The sequence below is a fragment of the Crinia signifera genome, chromosome 11 (genome assembly GCF_055691185.1).
Source record: "Crinia signifera chromosome 11, ASM5569118v1, whole genome shotgun sequence".
NCBI lineage: Eukaryota > Metazoa > Chordata > Amphibia > Anura > Myobatrachidae > Crinia > Crinia signifera.
Window position 1 is genome coordinate 66,584,704 of NC_139227.1, and position 20,000 is coordinate 66,604,703.

At 38.8% G+C, this 20,000-nt stretch overlaps 7 non-coding genes across 7 annotated transcripts; all 7 read right to left on the reverse strand.

Moving 5' to 3' along the window:
- Positions 1 to 473: 473 nt before the first annotated feature.
- Positions 474 to 545, reverse strand: TRNAQ-UUG (transfer RNA glutamine (anticodon UUG)). The gene has a single exon. It is a non-coding gene; the product is annotated as a tRNA-Gln (tRNA).
- Positions 546 to 776: 231 nt separating this feature from the next.
- TRNAQ-CUG (transfer RNA glutamine (anticodon CUG)) lies at positions 777 to 848 on the reverse strand. The gene has a single exon. It is a non-coding gene; the product is annotated as a tRNA-Gln (tRNA).
- A 2,513-nt stretch (positions 849 to 3,361) lies between these two features.
- Positions 3,362 to 3,433, reverse strand: TRNAQ-UUG (transfer RNA glutamine (anticodon UUG)). The gene has a single exon. It is a non-coding gene; the product is annotated as a tRNA-Gln (tRNA).
- Positions 3,434 to 13,130: 9,697 nt separating this feature from the next.
- On the reverse strand, positions 13,131 to 13,202 carry TRNAQ-UUG (transfer RNA glutamine (anticodon UUG)). Its single transcript has one exon. It is a non-coding gene; the product is annotated as a tRNA-Gln (tRNA).
- Positions 13,203 to 13,455: 253 nt separating this feature from the next.
- Positions 13,456 to 13,527, reverse strand: TRNAQ-CUG (transfer RNA glutamine (anticodon CUG)). The gene has a single exon. It is a non-coding gene; the product is annotated as a tRNA-Gln (tRNA).
- Positions 13,528 to 17,145: 3,618 nt separating this feature from the next.
- On the reverse strand, positions 17,146 to 17,217 carry TRNAQ-UUG (transfer RNA glutamine (anticodon UUG)). Its single transcript has one exon. It is a non-coding gene; the product is annotated as a tRNA-Gln (tRNA).
- Positions 17,218 to 19,479: 2,262 nt separating this feature from the next.
- Positions 19,480 to 19,551, reverse strand: TRNAQ-UUG (transfer RNA glutamine (anticodon UUG)). Its single transcript has one exon. It is a non-coding gene; the product is annotated as a tRNA-Gln (tRNA).
- Between the last annotated feature and the right edge of the window lie 449 nt (positions 19,552 to 20,000).

Below are 20,000 nucleotides of genomic sequence, written 5' to 3' on the forward strand. Positions count from 1 at the left end.
GCTTCCCTTAAAATGAACATTAGTAAGAAGTACAAGATATTTGAACTGTAAGTGCAATAACATACAAAGGTCCCACCGAGATTTGAACTCGGATCGCTGGATTCAGAGTCCAGAGTGCTAACCATTACACCATGGAACCACATTTCAAAAACATTCTTAAATTATTCGCTTAGAGGGCTAGCTTTTCAAAAAAGGCTCATATTATTATAAATATCCCAGAGGTGACCTTTATGTGCAAAAATGGTTCCGGACAATCTAAGAATTGAACTGGGATGACTGGATTCATAGTCCAGAGTGCTCACTTTAGTATAATTATCCCAGAAATTAAATTTACGTGCAAAAATGGTTCCATAGAATCTAAGAATTGAACTTGTATGTCTGGATTCATAGTCCAGAATGCTTCTTTATAAATGAGGATTATTACAAGTATAGAATTGAACAGCATATTTCAACGGTACGTGCAAAACTTCTCAAGGTCCCACCGAGATTTGAACTCGGATCACTGGATTCAAAGTCCAGAGTGCTAACCATTACACCATGGAACCACATTTCAAAGACATTTCTACATTTTTCCTTAGATTGAAAGCTTCAAAAGAGGCCAATTTTCTTCTAATTACCACATAGTTGAACTTTATGTGCAAAAATGATTCTGGTCAAACTGAGAATTGAAGTTGGATGGCTAGATTCATGATCTTGAGTGCTTCCCTGAAAATGAACATTAGTAAGAAGTACAAGATTGAACAGGATATTTGAACTGTAAGTGCAAAAAGTTACAAAGGTCCCACCGAGATTTGAACTCGGATCACTGGATTCAGAGTCCAGAGTGCTAACCATTACACCATGGAACCACATTTCAAAAACATTTTTAAACTATTGGCTTAGAGGGCTAGCTTCAAAATAGGCTCATATTAGTATAATTATCACAGAGATTACCTTTATGTGCAAAAATGGTTCCGGACAATCTAAGAATTGAACTTGGATGACTGGATTTATAGTCCAGAGTGCTCACTTTAGTATAATTATCCTAGAAATTACCTTTATGTGAAAAACTGGTTCCGTACAATCTAAGAATTGAACCTGTACGTCTGGATTCATAGTCCAGAATGCTTCTTTTTAAATAAGGATTATTGCAAGTAAAGAATTGAACAGCATATTTCAACAGTACGTGCAAAATTTCTCAAGGTCTAATTTCAAAAACAGTCTTAAATTATTCGCTTAGAGGGCTAGCTTTTCAAAAAAGGCTCATATTATTATAAATATCCCAGAGGTGACCTTTATGTGCAAAAATGGTTCCGGACAATCTAAGAATTGAACTGGGATGACTGGATTCATAGTCCAGAGTGCTCACTTTAGTATAATTATCCCAGAAATTAAATTTACGTGCAAAAATGGTTCCATAGAATCTAAGAATTGAACTTGTATGTCTGGTTTCATAGTCCAGAATGCTTCTTTATAAATGAGGATTATTACAAGTATAGAATTGAACAGCATATTTCAACGGTACGTGCAAAACTTCTCAAGGTCCCACCGAGATTTGAACTCGGATCACTGGATTCAAAGTCCAAAGGGCTAACCATTACACCATGGAACCACATTTCATAGACATTTATACATTTTTCCTTAGATTGAAAGCTTCAAAAGAGGCCAATTTTCTTTTAATTACCACATAGTTGAACTTTATGTGCAAAAATGATTCTGGTCAAACTGAGAATTGAAGTTGGATGGCTGGATTCATGATCCAGAGTGCTTCCCTGAAAATGAACATTAGTAAGAAGTACAAGATTGAACAGGATATTTGAACTGTAAGTGCAAAAAGATACAAAGGTCCCACCGAGATTTGAACTCGGATCACTGGATTCAGAGTGCTAACCATTACACCATGGAACCACATTTCAAAAACATTTTAAAACTATTGGCTTAGAGGGCAAGCTTCAAAATAGGCTCATATTAGTATAATTATCACAGAGATGACCTTTATGTGCAAAAATGGTTCCGGACAATCTAAGAATTGAACTTGGATGACTGGATTTATAGTCCAGAGTGCTCACTTTAGTATAATTATCCTAGAAATTACCTTTATGTGAAAAAATGGTTCCGGACAATCTAAGAATTGAACCTGTACGTCTGGATTCATAGTCCAGAATGCTTCTTTATAAATAAGGATTATTGCAAGTAAAGAATTGAACAGCATATTTCAACAGTACGTGCAAAATTTCTCAAGGTCTAATTACCACATAGTTGAACTTTATGTGCAAAAATGGTTCCGGGCAAACTGAGAATTGACGTTGGATGGTGGATTCATGATCCAGAGTGCTACCCTGAAAATGAACATTAGTAAAAAGTACAAGATTGAGCAAGATATTTGAACTGTAAGTGCAATAAAATACAAAGGTCCCTCCAAGATTTGAACTGGGATCGCTGGATTCAGAGTCCAGAGTGCTAACCATTACACCATGGAACCAAATTCCGGAAACAGTTTCAAACTATTGGCTTAGAGGGCTAGTTTCAAAATAGGATCATATTAGTATAATTATCACAGAGATGACCTTTATGTGCAAAAATGGTTCCAGGCAATCTAAGAATTGAACTTTGATGACTGGATTCATAGTCCAGAGTGCTCACTTTAGTATAATTATCCCAGAAATTACCTTTATGTGCAAAAATGGTTCCGGACAATCTAAGAATTTAACCTGTACGTCTGGATTTATAGTCCAGAATGCTTCTTTATAAATAAGGATCATTACAAGTAAAGAATTGAACAGCATATTTCAACGGTACGTGCAAAATTATCTCAAGGTCTAATTACCACATAGTTGAACTTTATGTGCAAAAATGGTTGGGGTCAAACTGAGAATTGACATTGGATGGCTGGATTCATGATCCAGAGTGCTTCCCTTAAAATGAACATTAGTAAGAAGTACAAGATATTTGAACTGTAAGTGCAATAACATACAAAGGTCCCACCGAGATTTGAACTCGGATCGCTGGATTCAGAGTCCAGAGTGCTAACCATTACACCATGGAACCACATTTCAAAAACATTCTTAAATTATTCGCTTAGAGGGCTAGCTTTTCAAAAAAGGCTCATATTATTATAAATATCCCAGAGGTGACCTTTATGTGCAAAAATGGTTCCGGACAATCTAAGAATTGAACTGGGATGACTGGATTCATAGTCCAGAGTGCTCACTTTAGTATAATTATCCCAGAAATTAAATTTACGTGCAAAAATGGTTCCATAGAATCTAAGAATTGAACTTGTATGTCTGGATTCATAGTCCAGAATGCTTCTTTATAAATGAGGATTATTACAAGTATAGAATTGAACAGCATATTTCAACGGTACGTGCAAAACTTCTCAAGGTCCCACCGAGATTTGAACTCGGATCACTGGATTCAAAGTCCAGAGTGCTAACCATTACACCATGGAACCACATTTCAAAGACATTTCTACATTTTTCCTTAGATTGAAAGCTTCAAAAGAGGCCAATTTTCTTCTAATTACCACATAGTTGAACTTTATGTGCAAAAATGATTCTGGTCAAACTGAGAATTGAAGTTGGATGGCTAGATTCATGATCCAGAGTGCTTCCCTGAAAATGAACATTAGTAAGAAGTACAAGATTGAACAGGATATTTGAACTGTGAGTGCAAAAAGTTACAAAGGTCCCACCGAGATTTGAACTCGGATCACTGGATTCAGAGCCCAGAGTGCTAACCATTACACCATGGAACCACATTTCAAAAACAATTTAAAACTATTGGCTTAGAGGGCAAGCTTCAAAATAGGCTCATATTAGTATAATTATCACAGAGATGACCTTTATGTGCAAAAATGGTTCCGGACAATCTAAGAATTGAACTTGGATGACTGGATTTATAGTCCAGAGTGCTCACTTTAGTATAATTATCCTAGAAATTACCTTTATGTGAAAAAATGGTTCCGGACAATCTAAGAATTGAACCTGTACGTCTGGATTCATAGTCCAGAATGCTTCTTTATAAATAAGGATTATTGCAAGTAAAGAATTGAACAGCATATTTTAACAGTACGTGCAAAATTTCTCAAGGTCTAATTACCACATAGTTGAACTTTATGTGCAAAAATTGTTCCGGGCAAACTGAGAATTGACGTTGGATGGTGGATTCATGATCCAGAGTGCTACCCTGAAAATGAACATTAGTAAGAAGTACAAGATTGAGCAAGATATTTGAACTGTAAGTGCAATAAAATACAAAGGTCCCTCTAAGATTTGAACTGGGATCGCTGGATTCAGAGTCCAGAGTGCTAACCATTACACCATGGAACCAAATTCCGGAAACAGTTTCAAACTATTGGCTTAGAGGGCTAGCTTCAAAATAGGATCATATTAGTATAATTATCACAGAGATGACCTTTATGTGCAAAAATGGTTCCAGGCAATCTAAGAATTGAACTTTGATGACTGGATTCATAGTCCAGAGTGCTCACTTTAGTATAATTATCCCAGAAATTACCTTTATGTGCAAAAATGGTTCCGGACAATCTAAGAATTTAACCTGTACGTCTGGATTTATAGTCCAGAATGCTTCTTTATAAATAAGGATCATTACAAGTAAAGAATTGAACAGCATATTTCAACGGTACGTGCAAAATTTCTCAAGGTCTAATTACCACATAGTTGAACTTTATGTGCAAAAATGGTTGGGGTCAAACTGAGAATTGACATTGGATGGCTGGATTCATGATCCAGAGTGCTTCCCTTAAAATGAACATTAGTAGGGGGCGTGACCACGGATAGCAGGGAGTGAGTCGGAGGACGCTGTGCTCTCCCGCTCCGTGATGCCGGACAAAACACGAGGAGATTCCTTACCTCCCCGCTAGACGCACTTTCCCCTGACCCGCTGTCGGTACCCAGAGAGCCTGCTGCCGCCTGATCCCCGCTGCCGGCGAGTCAAAGAGTCCGACGCCGAGTGGGAAGCTGATGCACTCCGGGAGAGGGAAGTGACGTGGCCGGAAGCCGGGGACCAGCCTGGGGTCAGAGCTCCGGCGTTTGCAGAAGGAGGCACGTTGTTTCCTTCTTCGTTTCTCCCACTCGGCGGTTATCTCCCTTAATTTGGGCCGTGAGTAGTGCCGGAGCTGCGGAGTAAGACTGGGGGACTAAAGAGGCAAAACAGAGGGGCAGCTTGCCAGCGGTGAGAGGGCTGGAGGAAGCTACAGAGAGCTGGGGGAAGCCACACTGCCGTAGATTTTGAGACAGAGGAGCCTCCCTGGTCATTGCAGCGTGTAAGCTGTGGACACATGACATAGAACCGGAGGCATTGAAGGAAACACTTTGAGGCACCCTTGGACAAAACAACTTGGCCGGCAGTTAAAGTGCTGGGAATACAGCACCTCTGGAGCTACTGCGGTTCACAGAAGAATTCCTCTAAAATCGCCACCAGGGGATAAAACCTGTATTAATTAATAAGGCCTTGGCTGGAAGCCTGAATTAAGGATACGCTAGCCCAGGAGGGAGTGAGAAAAGTACCTTGATATCCCCTTGGCAAATGTGAGTACACCAAGTATAATATTCGATTTATTCTGATTGATACTTTGGTAGACAGTGTACAAAAACTTGGACACTCTCCTTGGCTCCTACCCGACTGCATGCACCCGGGACTGGTTCCCTAGAGTTCTGATTTTTTGTAAAAAGACATATCGCTCTGGAACCCCGAAGATAGACCCATATATTAGCCCCTGACTCAAGAGGGGAAAGGGCAGGGTTTATAAAAACACAGCTCTTTAATAAACCAAGCAGTTAAAAGGAAAGAACCCCCCCCTTTACTGGATAAAGGCAACTATGGTAAAAGGCCAGAATACGGCAGCCAACCGGCTAGCTAAATTCGCCAGGCAACCCGAGACCCCAACCTCTTCACCTAAAGGCGCAAAAGGAGGCGACTCCCCACTGGACATCCCTCCTGAAAGTGATAAACAACTAGAACAACCAGACATGTCTATACAAAAAGTCCTTGATGCTCTGGCTGCCAGTGAGGGCAGGCTAGCGGAAAAAATAGAAAAAGTACAAGGGGACCTGGACTTAATTCGCCAGTCAGTAAATAAGGTCCAAGATCGAGTAAAGGAGCTAGAGGTCCGTACTTCATCCCTAGAGGATACAGTTACACCGCTCACAGGGAAAATGGAAGATATGGCCTTACAGATTAAATCAATCAACACAAAAATAAATGACATGGAGGGCCGCTTACGCAGAAGCAACCTGCGATTTGTTGGGTTGCCTGAAAAGGTGGAGGGGAATACTCCGGAACTTTTTATTGAGAAATGGTTGATAGAGACATATGGTCGGGAGGCCTTTTCACAATTTTTCTCAGTCGAAAGGGCTCATCGAGTCCCAATGAGGGCTCCCCCCCCTGGGTCCAATGATCGTACATTCATTATTAAACTGCTTAACTATGTAGACAGAGACATAATCCTTAAATTGGGGCGAGCAAAAGGCCCCCTACTCTGGAATCAGAAAAGGGTCTCAGTATTCCCCGACTATGCGAGCGGGGTTCAGCGAGAGAGAGCCCAATTCTTTCAAATTAAAAAGAGGCTTAGAGAACTTGAACTGCAATATACAATGATCTACCCAGCAAAATTAAAAGTGATACATCAGGGTAATTCCCAGTTCTTTCTCACACCAAATGAGGCTGCAGGCTGGCTGGATGTGAACTTTCCAACTAAACGGATGATGTCACCCCGAGAATAGAGGGACCCGGTCAACGAAGAGAGAGTGTTGTTAATTAATCTGCATGGAACAGGAGAAAGGAATCGTGCAGGATAAACGATATTATTTAGGCCTGGACTGACCCCAAAATTTTTTTTTTTTTTTATTATTTATTATCCTTTTCATGCTATTCTCCCAGAGGGGGATATGTAAGGGCCTTATTGACCTCTTAGGATATATATATGTACTTGTTTTTTATATTGTGGTTTCCTTTCTTCACTGCATATTCTTTCTCCATAAAATCCAGTATGCTTTCCTTATTCGGCTAAATATCTCGGGTAGAGTTAAAAGAATAATTAATAAAGGCACTATAAATAGACAGTGGCACGGAGGGGAGGGGGGAGGGGAGGGAGGGAAGAGAAAAGGGAAAAAAAAAAAAAACTGTTCGGTGGAGCGGGAGGGCACCCCCTAGCTGGTGGTCATTCATTTATAGTCCCCGCAAAAATGTCAAATGTGTTTGTGTTTTCCAGTTTTTGGGGGGGAGGGAGGGAGGGTGGAAACAGAGGTAGGCGAGCCACGGGGGGGATTGGTCTTGCAGGGAGGGTGGGGAGGGACAGAAGGGTGGTTGGGAAACAGATTGGGCTGCTAACACTCCAATATAACTCGATTCCATGGGTAGAAGTAGAGAGGATAACCAGAAGTCTATGACCTATAACCTTGTCACCTGGAACGTAAGGGGAATGAATAATAAAGTCAAACGCTCCCTGGTAATGAACCACATCCGCAAACAGGCGGCGGATGTAATATGTCTCCAGGAGACCCATCTGGAGGGTGGGAAGGTATTGGCACTTAAAAAACCCTGGATTGGGTGCGCATATCACTCAACGCATACCTCAGCTTCCAGAGGGGTCTCAATTTTAGTTCGGAGGGGGGTTCCCTTCATAGCGGAAAAAATTGTAGTGGATAAGCTTGGCAGATACGTGTTCCTTAAATGTCGGCTAGGGTCCAGGACTTTATTAATAATGGCAGTATATGTCCCACCGCCGTTTGGATATGAGACATTGAAAATAGCTGCAGAATTTTTAGCTCTTTATCCTTCTATTCCAGCAATAATGATGGGAGATTTTAATAATACTCTTGATCCAGCGCTGGATAGGAAAAGTGGGAGGGACATAGTAAATATGGCACGGAAAACGGGATTTGCAGATATGATCGGGGAGATGGGGCTGAGAGATGCCTGGAGGGAAAAATTTCCTGACAGACAACAATATTCATGTTTCTCGAGTTCATACAGCACCTTTTCCAGAATAGATTTGGCCTTGGTCACGGAGGAGCTGATTCCCAATATAAAGTGGAATACCTCACAAGGGGAATATCAGACCACTCCCCACTCAAGTTAGAACTTGACCTTGGGGACAAAAAAGGATATTCATTCTGGAAGCTAAATACATTCTGGTTAACTCAGATCCAATTCGGTGAGGGCCTTGAGGTGGGGTGGAATGAGTTCCTAGTAAAAAATAAAGATTCAGCGCCAACAGAAATAATATGGGATGCTTTCAAAGCATATGTTCGGGGCTCCCTAATAAGAGAAATTGCCGGCCTTAAAGCCTCGTATAGAGCTAGGGAAAGAGAACTGGAGGCAAAAAGTCAGAATCTAGAACTAGGTTATCTCCAAAACCCCACAGAAGAAAATAAACAGAATTGGAGGGAGGCTCAGGAGGCATGGCTTCGATGCCTGACGGAGAAAGAGAAGCTCCGGGAATTATATGCTGGGCATGTAAGATACCTTGAGGGCGATAGACCAGGAAGCTTCCTGTCAGGCATTGTAAGGCATGACAGAACTACTAATATAGTGACTGAGATCAAGACCAGAGAAGGAACCCCCGTTTATCAGACCCAGGAGATAGTTGATGTATTTAGAAACTTCTACCAACAATTGTATCAATCTCGCCAAAAATATACAACTTTAGAAATCCAGAATTATTTGGTAGATATAAAACACCCAACCCTATCCTCAGGGTCAAGGTAACTTCTCAATGCTCCCATTACGTTAGAGGAAATCCAAGAGGCTATCGCATCCACCCCGGCCGGTAAGGCCCCCGGGATGGATGGGATACCCCAGGAAATATATAAAAAATATAGTAATTTTTTCTCCCCAAAATTTCTTACAGTATTTAATGATATATATCAACAGGGGAAACTCCCAATATCTATGTCCGAGGCCCTTATTACTGTAATTTTAAAAAAGGATAAAGACCCTCGGGAGGTCGGATCTTATAGGCCCATATCCTTATTGACCAATGATGTCAAAATCCTCGCGAAAGTACTATCTAAAAGACTGAACCAAGTCCTATCAGAGGTAATACACAGTGACCAAGCAGGATTCATGCCAGGCAGGTCTACAACCTCTAATTTAAGGCGGCTTTTTTTTACATCTACAGGCCCATCGAGATGAGATACAAGGTGCAGCAGTTATCTCACTCGATGCGGCCAAAGCTTTTGATACAATAGAATGGAGCTACCTATGGGAGACTCTGGTGTGGATAGGAGTAGGCCCAGTCTTTGTCAACTGGATTAAGCTATTATACCAGTCTCCCTCGGCTAGAGTCTCAGTTAACAACTACATTTCCCCAAAGTTTGAAATAGGAAGGGGTACAAGGCAGGGATGCCCGCTGTCCCCCGCTCTTTTTGCTATTGCCATCGAGCCATTGGCCTGCATGGTAAGAGAAAGTTTAGATATTAGAGGCCTTAGTATCGGCAAGAGGGAGGATCGGATCGCCCTCTATGCCGATGATATTCTTCTATTCGTACATGATCACCTAGAAGCAGTACCGGTGGTCTTGAGGATGGTAGAGAGATACGGGGGGTACTCGGGCCTCCAGATTAATTGGTCAAAATCTTGCATCTTACCACTCCAGGGAACATGCCCCCCCCTGGTCACTACTCCTATACCCTTAAAATGGGTACAGGAATTTCAGTATCTAGGTATTTGGGTGACTAGGAATGCCTCAGAGTTCGAGAAACTGAATATTTTACCCCAAATAGAATATATTAAGTCAAAAACAGAACCGTGGGGGCGACTCCCACTCACAGTCACCGGAAAGGTGAATCTCGTAAAGATGATAATCCAGCCAAAGATATTATACGTTCTCCTGAATTCACCTAAATATTTACCAAGACAAATTTTTCGACAAATAGAGGGACTAATTTCATCCCTAATATGGTCCAATAAGAGACCAAGGATAAAACTAAAAACCTTGATGAGACCAAAGGGAGAGGGCGGACTGGCGTTGCCGGATCTTTGGCTGTATTATCTTACATCTCAACTTGCACACCTTAAAGGGCTAATTCAAGAAGAGCATAGAAATGATAGTTTTACAGAGATAATCAAGATCATATCCTCAGGGCATACACCATTACAGATGCTTCTGAGTGGAAATAGGAAAAGAAGCTGGCCACCTATAATTCAACAAATGATCTTAATATGGAGACAGGCGGAGGGTATCCTTGGGACCCAAGGCTTAGACCCAGACACACCACTTAATAAAGCCAGGGCATTAGTAGAAGTAAATAAATTACAGGTTAGGAAGGTCTGGTGGGAGGAAGGAATAAAATCGATTGGGCAGTTGTATCTGAACTCGGAATTTAGATCTTTCCAGTCTCTAAAGCTTGAGTTCTCCCTCCCAAACAAATACCTGTACAGTTATATACAGTTAAGACATGCATGTAATACACAATTTAATCAAACAGGGCCCAATTTAGAAACTTCACTAACAAAAAATTTATTAAAAAAGTGCCCCAATAGACATGAAGTGTCTTATCTGTATAAGGCCCTAAGTCATGAAATACAAAAGGATGATTTGATAGAACTAAAAAATATGTGGGAGAAGGACTTAGGTCCTATCTCCACTGAACAATGGCAAGATGCCCTGGCAAATATAGGGTTAGCAACTAATCAACTTAGTCGGCAGCAGACTCAGCTATTTGTGGTGCATAGAAAATATATGACAGCTGAACTACTCCATAGGATAGGTGGCAGGGAAGATGCTAATTGTCCCAAGTGCAGGGTTAATATAGGAACGTTCTGGCATTTAGTATGGGCATGTCCCAATATAGCAAGATTTTGGGAATCGGTAACTGAAGAACTGTCTACTAGAGGAGTCCCTAAGGAAAAGAATACGCCAGCTGCTTGCCTTTTGGCAGTAATAGAGAAGGAGGGTATGGATAGATACCTTAGACAATTTCTCATAAACGCTTATACTCTGGCAAAAATCTGTATAGCCAGGAAATGGTTGGCTAAAGAGAGCCCTGAGGTGGGAGAATGGAAGGCTCTGATGGACATAACAATGTCTCACGAAAAATTTACTTATATGGCCAGAGGGGCCGTAGGTACATTCCATAAGATATGGAACTTCTGGAGGACCTAGAGGTCGAGTTCATCCACAGTGGAAATTAAAGGGTGAATCAAGGTTTAAATTAAGAAAAGTGAAAAATAGTAATAGGGGAGTTGGGAGCAGCCTAATTTGGGGGGGGGGGGATAAGACGAAGTAAATGATAAAGTTGAGTAGGGATAAAGGCTCTCAGGCTGTAAAATGGACTAGCTTTAATATGCAACAGTATATATGTAAACCTTTACACAGTGATCCGAAATATAATGGATGTGCATAAGGGGATTATTTCCCCTAGTAAACTGGAGAGATGATAGGGGGGGATGAAGGGGACGGACATCTGGGGACAAGATGTGAACTGAATACTGGGCCCCACCGGTATCGGCCAATAAGGTAGGGAAATAAGGTAATAAGAATAAATCACAATGAATATTAGATTAAATAGATACGCACAAGGAGAAGCAGGGGGGGGGGGAAAGGGGGGAAGGAAAGGGGGGGGGGCAAGAAAACACACACTCACAATCACAAGCAATAGACACGGCACTAAGACGTAGGTCTAATAAAATTAAGTCACATATAAAGTAAAGTAGAAGACACCAAACACCATATATTTAAAACAATAGACGACGCCCGAGGATTGAGAATGGAGTCGTCAATATCACAATGGCCAGCGGCCGGTGCAGCCCAGCATTGGCCCCTTTAATATGGGTTCGCTCCGCAGTCCCAGCCCCACCTCTCTCCAGTTGATTGACATATACGTGTCGATACATCCAGGAACCCAGTTTGCAAGTGTATAAGGTGAACAGATAGAAATATAAGGTAATTGTTTATACTCTTGTTTTTCTTTCTTTTTTTTTTGCTTTGTTTTTTCTTTTCCTATATGGACAGATATTTGTTGGTATGTTATTGTACATGTACTTAATATGTCGGATACCTGAGTACCGAAGTGCTTACTTTTCTCAAACTGTTGTAATTAAAACTTAAAAAAAGGGAAAAAATCAAAAATAAAGTGGAAATTAAAAAAAAAAAAAATGAACATTAGTAAGAAGTACAAGATATTTGAAGTGTAAGTGCAATAAGATACAAAGGTCCCACCGAGATTTGAACTCGGATCGCTGGATTCAGAGTCCAGAGTGCTAACCATTACACCATGGAACCACATTTCAAAAACATTCTTAAATTATTCGCTTAGAGGGCTAGCTTTTCAAAAAAGGCTCATATTATTATAAATATCCCAGAGGTGACCTTTATGTGCAAAAATGGTTCCGGACAATCTAAGAATTGAACTGGGATGACTGGATTCATAGTCCAGAGTGCTCACTTTAGTATAATTATCCCAGAAATTAAATTTACGTGCAAAAATGGTTCCATAGAATCTAAGAATTGAACTTGTATGTCTGGATTCATAGTCCAGAATGCTTATTTATAAATGAGGATTATTACAAGTAAAGAATTGAACAGCATATTTCAACGGTACGTGCAAAATTTCTCAAGGTCTAATTACCACATAGTTGAACTTTATGTGCAAAAATGGTTGGGGTCAAACTGAGAATTGACGTTGGATGGCTGGATTCATGATCCAGAGTGCTTCCCTTAAAATGAACATTAGTAAGAAGTACAAGATATTTGAACTGTAAGTGCAAAAAGATACAAAGGTCCCACCGAGATTTGAACTCGGATCACTGGACTCAGAGTCCAGAGTGCTAACCATTACACCATGGAACCACATTTCAAAAACAATCTTAAATTATTCGCTTAGAGGACTAGCTTTTCAAAAAAGGCTCATATTATTATAAATATCCCAGAGGTGACCTTTATGTGCAAAAATGGTTCCGGACAATCTAAGAATTGAACTTGGATGACTGGATTCATAGTCCAGAGTGCTCACTTTAGTATAATTATCCCAGAAATTAAATTTACGTGCAAAAATGGTTCCATAGAATCTAAGAATTGAACTTGTATGTCTGGATTCATAGTCCAGAATGCTTCTTTATAAATGAGGATTATTACAAGTATAGAATTGAACAGCATATTTCAACGGTACGTGCAAAACTTCTCAAGGTCCCACCGAGATTTGAACTCGGATCACTGGATTCAAAGTCCAAAGTGCTAACCATTACACCATGGAACCACATTTCAAAGACATTTCAAAGACATTTCAAAGACATTTCTACATTTTTCCTTAGATTGAAAGCTTCAAAAGAGGCCAATTTTCTTCTAATTACCACATAGTTGAACTTTATGTGCAAAAATGATTCTGGTCAAACTGAGAATTGAAGTTGGATGGCTAGATTCATGATCCAGAGTGCTTCCCTGAAAATGAACATTAGTAAGAAGTACAAGATTGAACAGGATATTTGAACTGTGAGTGCAAAAAGTTACAAAGGTTCCACCGAGATTTGAACTCGGATCACTGGATTCAGAGTCCAGAGTGCTAACCATTACACCATGGAACCACATTTCAAAAACATTTTTAAACTATTGGCTTAGAGGGCTAGCTTCAAAATAGGCTCATATTAGTATAATTATCACAGAGATTACCTTTATGTGCAAAAATGGTTCCGGACAATCTAAGAATTGAACTTGGATGACTGGATTTATAGTCCAGAGTGCTCACTTTAGTATAATTATCCTAGAAATTACCTTTATGTGAAAAAATGGTTCCGGACAATCTAAGAATTGAACCTGTACGTCTGGATTCATAGTCCAGAATGCTTCTTTTTAAATAAGGATTATTGCAAGAAAAGAATTGAACAGCATATTTCAACAGTACGTGCAAAATTTCTCAAGGTCTAATTTCAAAAACAGTCTTAAATTATTCGCTTAGAGGGCTAGCTTTTCAAAAAAGGCTCATATTATTATAAATATCCCAGAGGTGACCTTTATGTGCAAAAATGGTTCCGGACAATCTAAGAATTGAACTGGGATGACTGGATTCATAGTCCAGAGTGCTCAATTTAGTATAATTATCCCAGAAATTAAATTTACGTGCAAAAATGGTTCCATAGAATCTAAGAATTGAACTTGTATGTCTGGTTTCATAGTCCAGAATGCTTCTTTATAAATGAGGATTATTACAAGTATAGAATTGAACAGCATATTTCAACGGTACGTGCAAAACTTCTCAAGGTCCCACCGAGACTGGATTCATAGTCCAGAGTGCTCACTTTAGTATAATTATCCCAGAAATTACCTTTATGTGCAAAAATGGTTCCGGACAATCTAAGAATTTAACCTGTACGTCTGGATTTATAGTCCAGAGAGCTTCTTTATAAATAAGGATCATTACAAGTAAAGAATTGAACAGCATATTTCAACGGTACGTGCAAAATTTCTCAAGGTCTAATTACCACATAGTTGAACTTTATGTGCAAAAATGGTTGGGGTCAAACTGAGAATTGACGTTGGATGGCTGGATTCATGATCCAGATTGCTTCCCTTAAAATGAACATTAGTAAGAAGTACAAGATATTTGAACTGTAAGTGCAATAAGATACAAAGGTCCCACCGAGATTTGAACTCGGATCGCTGGATTCAGAGTCCAGAGTGTTAACCATTACACCATGGAACCACATTTCAAAAACACTCTTAAATTATTCGCTTAGAGGGCTAGCTTTTCAAAAAAGGCTCATATTATTATAAATATCCCAGATGTGACCTTTATGTGCAAAAATGGTTCTGTACAATCTAAGAATTGAACTTGGTTGACTGGATTCATAGTCCAGAGTGCTCACTTTTGCATAATTATCCCAGAAATTAATTTTACGTGCAAAAATGGTTCCATAGTATCTAAGAATTGAACTTGTATGTCTGGATTCATAGTCCAGAATGCTTCTTTATAAATGAGGATTATTACAAGTATAGAATTGAACAGCATATTTCAACGGTACGTGCAAAACTTCTCAAGGTCCCACCGAGATTTGAACTCGGATCGCTGGATTCAGAGTCCAGAGTGCTTACCATTACACCATGGAACCACATTTCAAAAACATTTTTAAACTATTGGCTTAGAGGGCTAGCTTCAAAATAGGCTCATATTAGTATAATTATCACAGAGATGACCTTTATGTGCAAAAATGGTTCCAGACAATCTAAGAATTGAACTTGAAAGACTGGATTTATAGTCCAGAGTGCTCACTTTAGTATAATTATCCTAGAAATTACCTTTATGTGAAAAAATGGTTCCGGACAATCTAAGAATTGAACCTGTACGTCTGGTTCATAGTCCAGAATGCTTCTTTATAAATAAGGATTATTGCAAGTAAAGAATTGAACAGCATATTTCAACAGTACGTGCAAAATTTCTCAAGGTCTAATTACCACATATTTGAACTTTATGTGCAAAAATGGTTCCGGTCAAACTGAGAATTGACGTTGGATGGTGGATTCATGATCCAGAGTGCTACCCTGAAAATAAACATTAGTAAGAAGTACAAGATTGAACAAGATATTTAAACTTTAAGGGCAATAAAATACAAAGGTCCCACCGAGATTTGAACTCAGATCGCTGGATTCAGAGTCCAGAGTGCTAACCATTACACCATGGAACCAAATTTAGGAAACAGTTTCAAACTATTGGCTTAGAGGGCTATCTTCAAAATAGGATCATATTAGCATAATTATCACAGAGATGACCTTTATGTGCAAAAATGGTTCCAGGCAATCTGAGAATTGAACTTTGATGACTGGATTCAAAGTCCAGAGTGCTAACCATTACACCATGGAACCACATTTCAAAGACATTTCTACATTTTTCCTTAGATTGAAAGCTTCAAAAGAGGCCAATTTTCTTCTAATTACCACATAGTTGAACTTTATGTGCAAAAATGATTCTGGTCAAACTGAGAATTGAAGTTGGATGGCTAGATTCATGATCCAGAGTGCTTCCTTGAAAATGAACATTAGTAAGAAGTACAAGATTGAACAGGATATTTGAACTGTAAGTGCAATAAAATACAAAGGTCCCAGCGAGATTTGAACTCGGATCACTGGATTCAGAGTCCAGAGTGCTAACCATTACACCATGGAACCACATTTCAAAAACAATCTTAAATTATTCGCTTAGAGGGCTAGCTTTTCAAAAAAGGCTCATATTATTATAAATATCCCAGAGGTGACCTTTATGTGCAAAAATGGTTCCGGACAATCTAAGAATTGAACTTGGATGACTGGATTCATAGTCCAGAGTGCTCACTTTAGTATAATTATCCCAGAAATTAAATTTACGTGCAAAAATGGTTCCATAGAATCTAAGAATTGAACTTGTATGTCTGGATTCATAGTCCAGAATGCTTCTTTATAAATGTGGATTATTACAAGTATAGAATTGAACAGCATATTTCAACGGTACGTGCAAAACTTCTCAAGGTCCCACGGAGATTTGAACTCGGATCACGAGTTTCAAAGTCCAGAGTGCAAACCATTACACCATGGAACCACATTTCAAAGACATTTATACATTTTTCCTTAGATTGAAAGCTTCAAAAGAGGCCAATTTTCTTCTAATTACCACATAGTTGAACTTTATGTGCAAAAATGATTCTGGTCAAACTGAGAATTGAAGTTGGATGACAGGATTCATGATCCAGAGTCTTCCCTTAAAATGAACATTAGTAAGAAGTACAAGATTGAACAGGATATTTGAACTGTAAGTGCAAAAAGATACAAAGGTCCTACTAAGATTCAAACTCGGATCGCTGGATTCAGAGTCCAGAGTGCTAACCATTACACCATGGAACCACATTTCAAAAACCAATTTTAAATTATTCGCTTAGAGGGCTAGCTTTTCAAAAAAGGCTCATATTATTATAAATATCCCAGAGGTGACCTTTATGTGCAAAAATGGTTCCGGACAATCTAAGAATTAAACTTGGATGACTGGATTCATAGTCCAGAGTGCTCACTTTTGTATAATTATCCCAGAAATTAAATTTATGTGCAAAAATGGTTCCATAGAATCTAAGAATTGAACTTGTAAGTCTGGATTCATAGTCCAGAATGCTTCTTTATAAATGAGGATTATTACAAGTTTAGAATTGAATAGCATATTTCAACTGTACGTGCAAAACTTTTCAAGGTCCCACCGAGATTTGAACTCGGATCACTGGATTCAAAGTCCAGAGTGCTAACCATTACACCATGGAACCACATTTCAATAACAGTTTTAAATTATTCGCTTAGAGGGCTAGCTTTTCAAAAAAGGGTCATATTAATATAAATATCCCAGTGCAAAAATGGTTCTGGACAATATAAGAATTGAACTTGGATGACTATATTCATAGTCCAGAGTGCTCACTTTAGTATAATTATCCCAGAAATTAAATTTACGTGCAAAAATGGTTCCATAGAATCTAAGAATTGAACTTGTATGTCTGGATTCATAGTCCAGAATGCTTCTTTATAAATGAGGATTATTACAAGTTTAGAATTGAATAGCATATTTCAACTGTACGTGCAAAACTTCTCAAGGTCCCACCGAGATTTGAACTCGGATCACTGGATTCAAAGTCAAGAGTGCTAACCATTACACCATGGAACCACATTTCAATAACAATTTTAAATTATTCGCTTAGAGGGCTAGCTTTTCAAAAAAGGCTCATATTATTATAAATATCCCAGAGGTGACCTTTATGTGCAAAAATGGTTCTGGACAATCTAAGAATTAAACTTGGATGACTGGATTCATAGTCCAGAGTGCTAGCTTCAAAATAGGCTCCCATTAGTATAATTATCACAGAGATGACCTTTATGTGCAAAAATGGTTCCGGACAATCTAAGAATTGAACTTGGATGACTGGCTTTATAGTCCAGAGTGCTCACTTTAGTATAATTATCCCAGAAATTACCTTTATGTGCAAAAATGGTTCCGGCTAATCTAAGAATTGAACCTGTATGTCAGGATTCATAGACCAGAATGCTTCTTTATAAATAATGATTAATACAAGTATAGAATTGAATAGCATATTTCAACAGTACGTGCAAAATTTCTCAAAGTCCCACCGAGATTTGAACTCGTATCACTGGATTCAAAGTCCAGAGTGCTAACCATTACACCATCGAACCACATTTAAAAAACCACTTATAAATTTTTCCTTAGATTAAAAGCTTCAAAATAGGCCAACTTTATTATAATTACCACATAGTTGAACTTTATGTGCAAAAATGGTTCCGGTCAAACTGAGAATTAACGTTGGATGGCTGGATTCATGATCCAGAGTGTTTCCCTGAAAATGAACATTAGTAAGAAGTACAAGATTGAACAGGATATTTGAACTGTAAGTGCAATACGATACAAAGGTCCCACCGAGATATGAACTCGGATCGCTGGATTCAGAGTCCAGAGTGCTAACCATTACACCATGGAACCACATTTCAATAACAATTTTAAATTATTCGCTTAGAGGGCTAGCTTTTCAAAAAAGGGTCATATTAGTGTAAATATCCCAGAGGTGACCTTTATGTGCAAAAATGGTTCCGGACAATATAAGAATTGAACTTGGATGACTGGATTCATAGTCCAGAGTGCTCACTTTAGTATAATTATCCCAGAAATTAAATTTACGTGCAAAAATGGTTCCATAGAATCTAAGAATTGAACTTGTATGTCTGGATTCATAGTCCAGAATGCTAATTTATAAATGAGGATTATTACAAGTATAGAATTAAACAGCATATTTTAACGCTACGTGCAAAATTTCTCAAGGTCCCACCGAGATTTGAACTCAGATCACTGGATTCAAAGTCCAGAGTGCTAACCATTACACCATGGAACCACATTTCGAAGACATTTATAAATTTTTCTTTAGATTGAAAGCTTTAAAAGAGGCCAATTTTCTTCTAATTACCACATAGTTGAACTTTATGTGCAAAAATGATTCTGGTCAAACTGAGAATTGAAGTTGGATATCAGGATTCATGATCCAGAGTCTTCCCTTAAAATGAACATTAGTAAGAAGTACAAGATTGAACAGGATATTTGAACTGTAAGTGCAAAAAGATACAAAGGTCCTTCCAAGATTCAAGCTTGGATCGCTGGATTCAGAGTCCAGAGTGCTAACCATTACACCTTGGAACCACATTTCAAAAAACAATTTTAAATTATTCGCTTAGAGGGCTAGCTTTTAAAAAAGGCTCATATTATTATAAATATCCCAGAGGTGACCTTTATGTGCAAAAATGGTTCCGGACAATCTAAGAATTGAACTTGGATGACTGGATTCATAGTCCAGAGTGCTCACTTTTGTATAATTATCCCAGAAATTAAATTTATGTGCAAAAATGGTTCCATAGAATCTAAGAATTGAACTTGTAAGTCTGGATTCATAGTCCAGAATGCTTCTTTATAAATGAGGATTATTACAAGTTTAGAATTGAATAGCATCTTTCAACTGTACGTGCAAAACTTCTCAAGGTCCCACCGAGATTTGAACTCGGATCACTGGATTCAAAGTCCAGAGTGCTAACCATTACACCATGGAACCACATTTCAATAACAATTTTAAATTATTCGATTAGAGGGCTAGCTTTTCAAAAAGGGTCATATTAGTATAAATATCCCAGAGGTGACCTTTATGTGCAAAAATGGTTCCGGACAATATAAGAATTGAACTTGGATGACTGGATTCATAGTCCAGAGTGCTCACTTTAGTATAATTAGCCCAGAAATTAAATTTACGTGCAAAAATGGTTCCATAGAATCTAAGAATTGAACTTGTATGTCTGGATTCATAGTCCAGAATGCTACTTTATAAATGAGGATTATTACAAGTATAGAATTGAACAGCATATTTCAACGCTACGTGCAAAATTTCTCAAGGTCCCACCGAGATTTGAACTCAGATCACTGGATTCAAAGTCCAGAGTGCTAACCATTACACCATGGAACCACATTTCAAAGACATTTATACATTTTTCCTTAGATTGAAAGCTT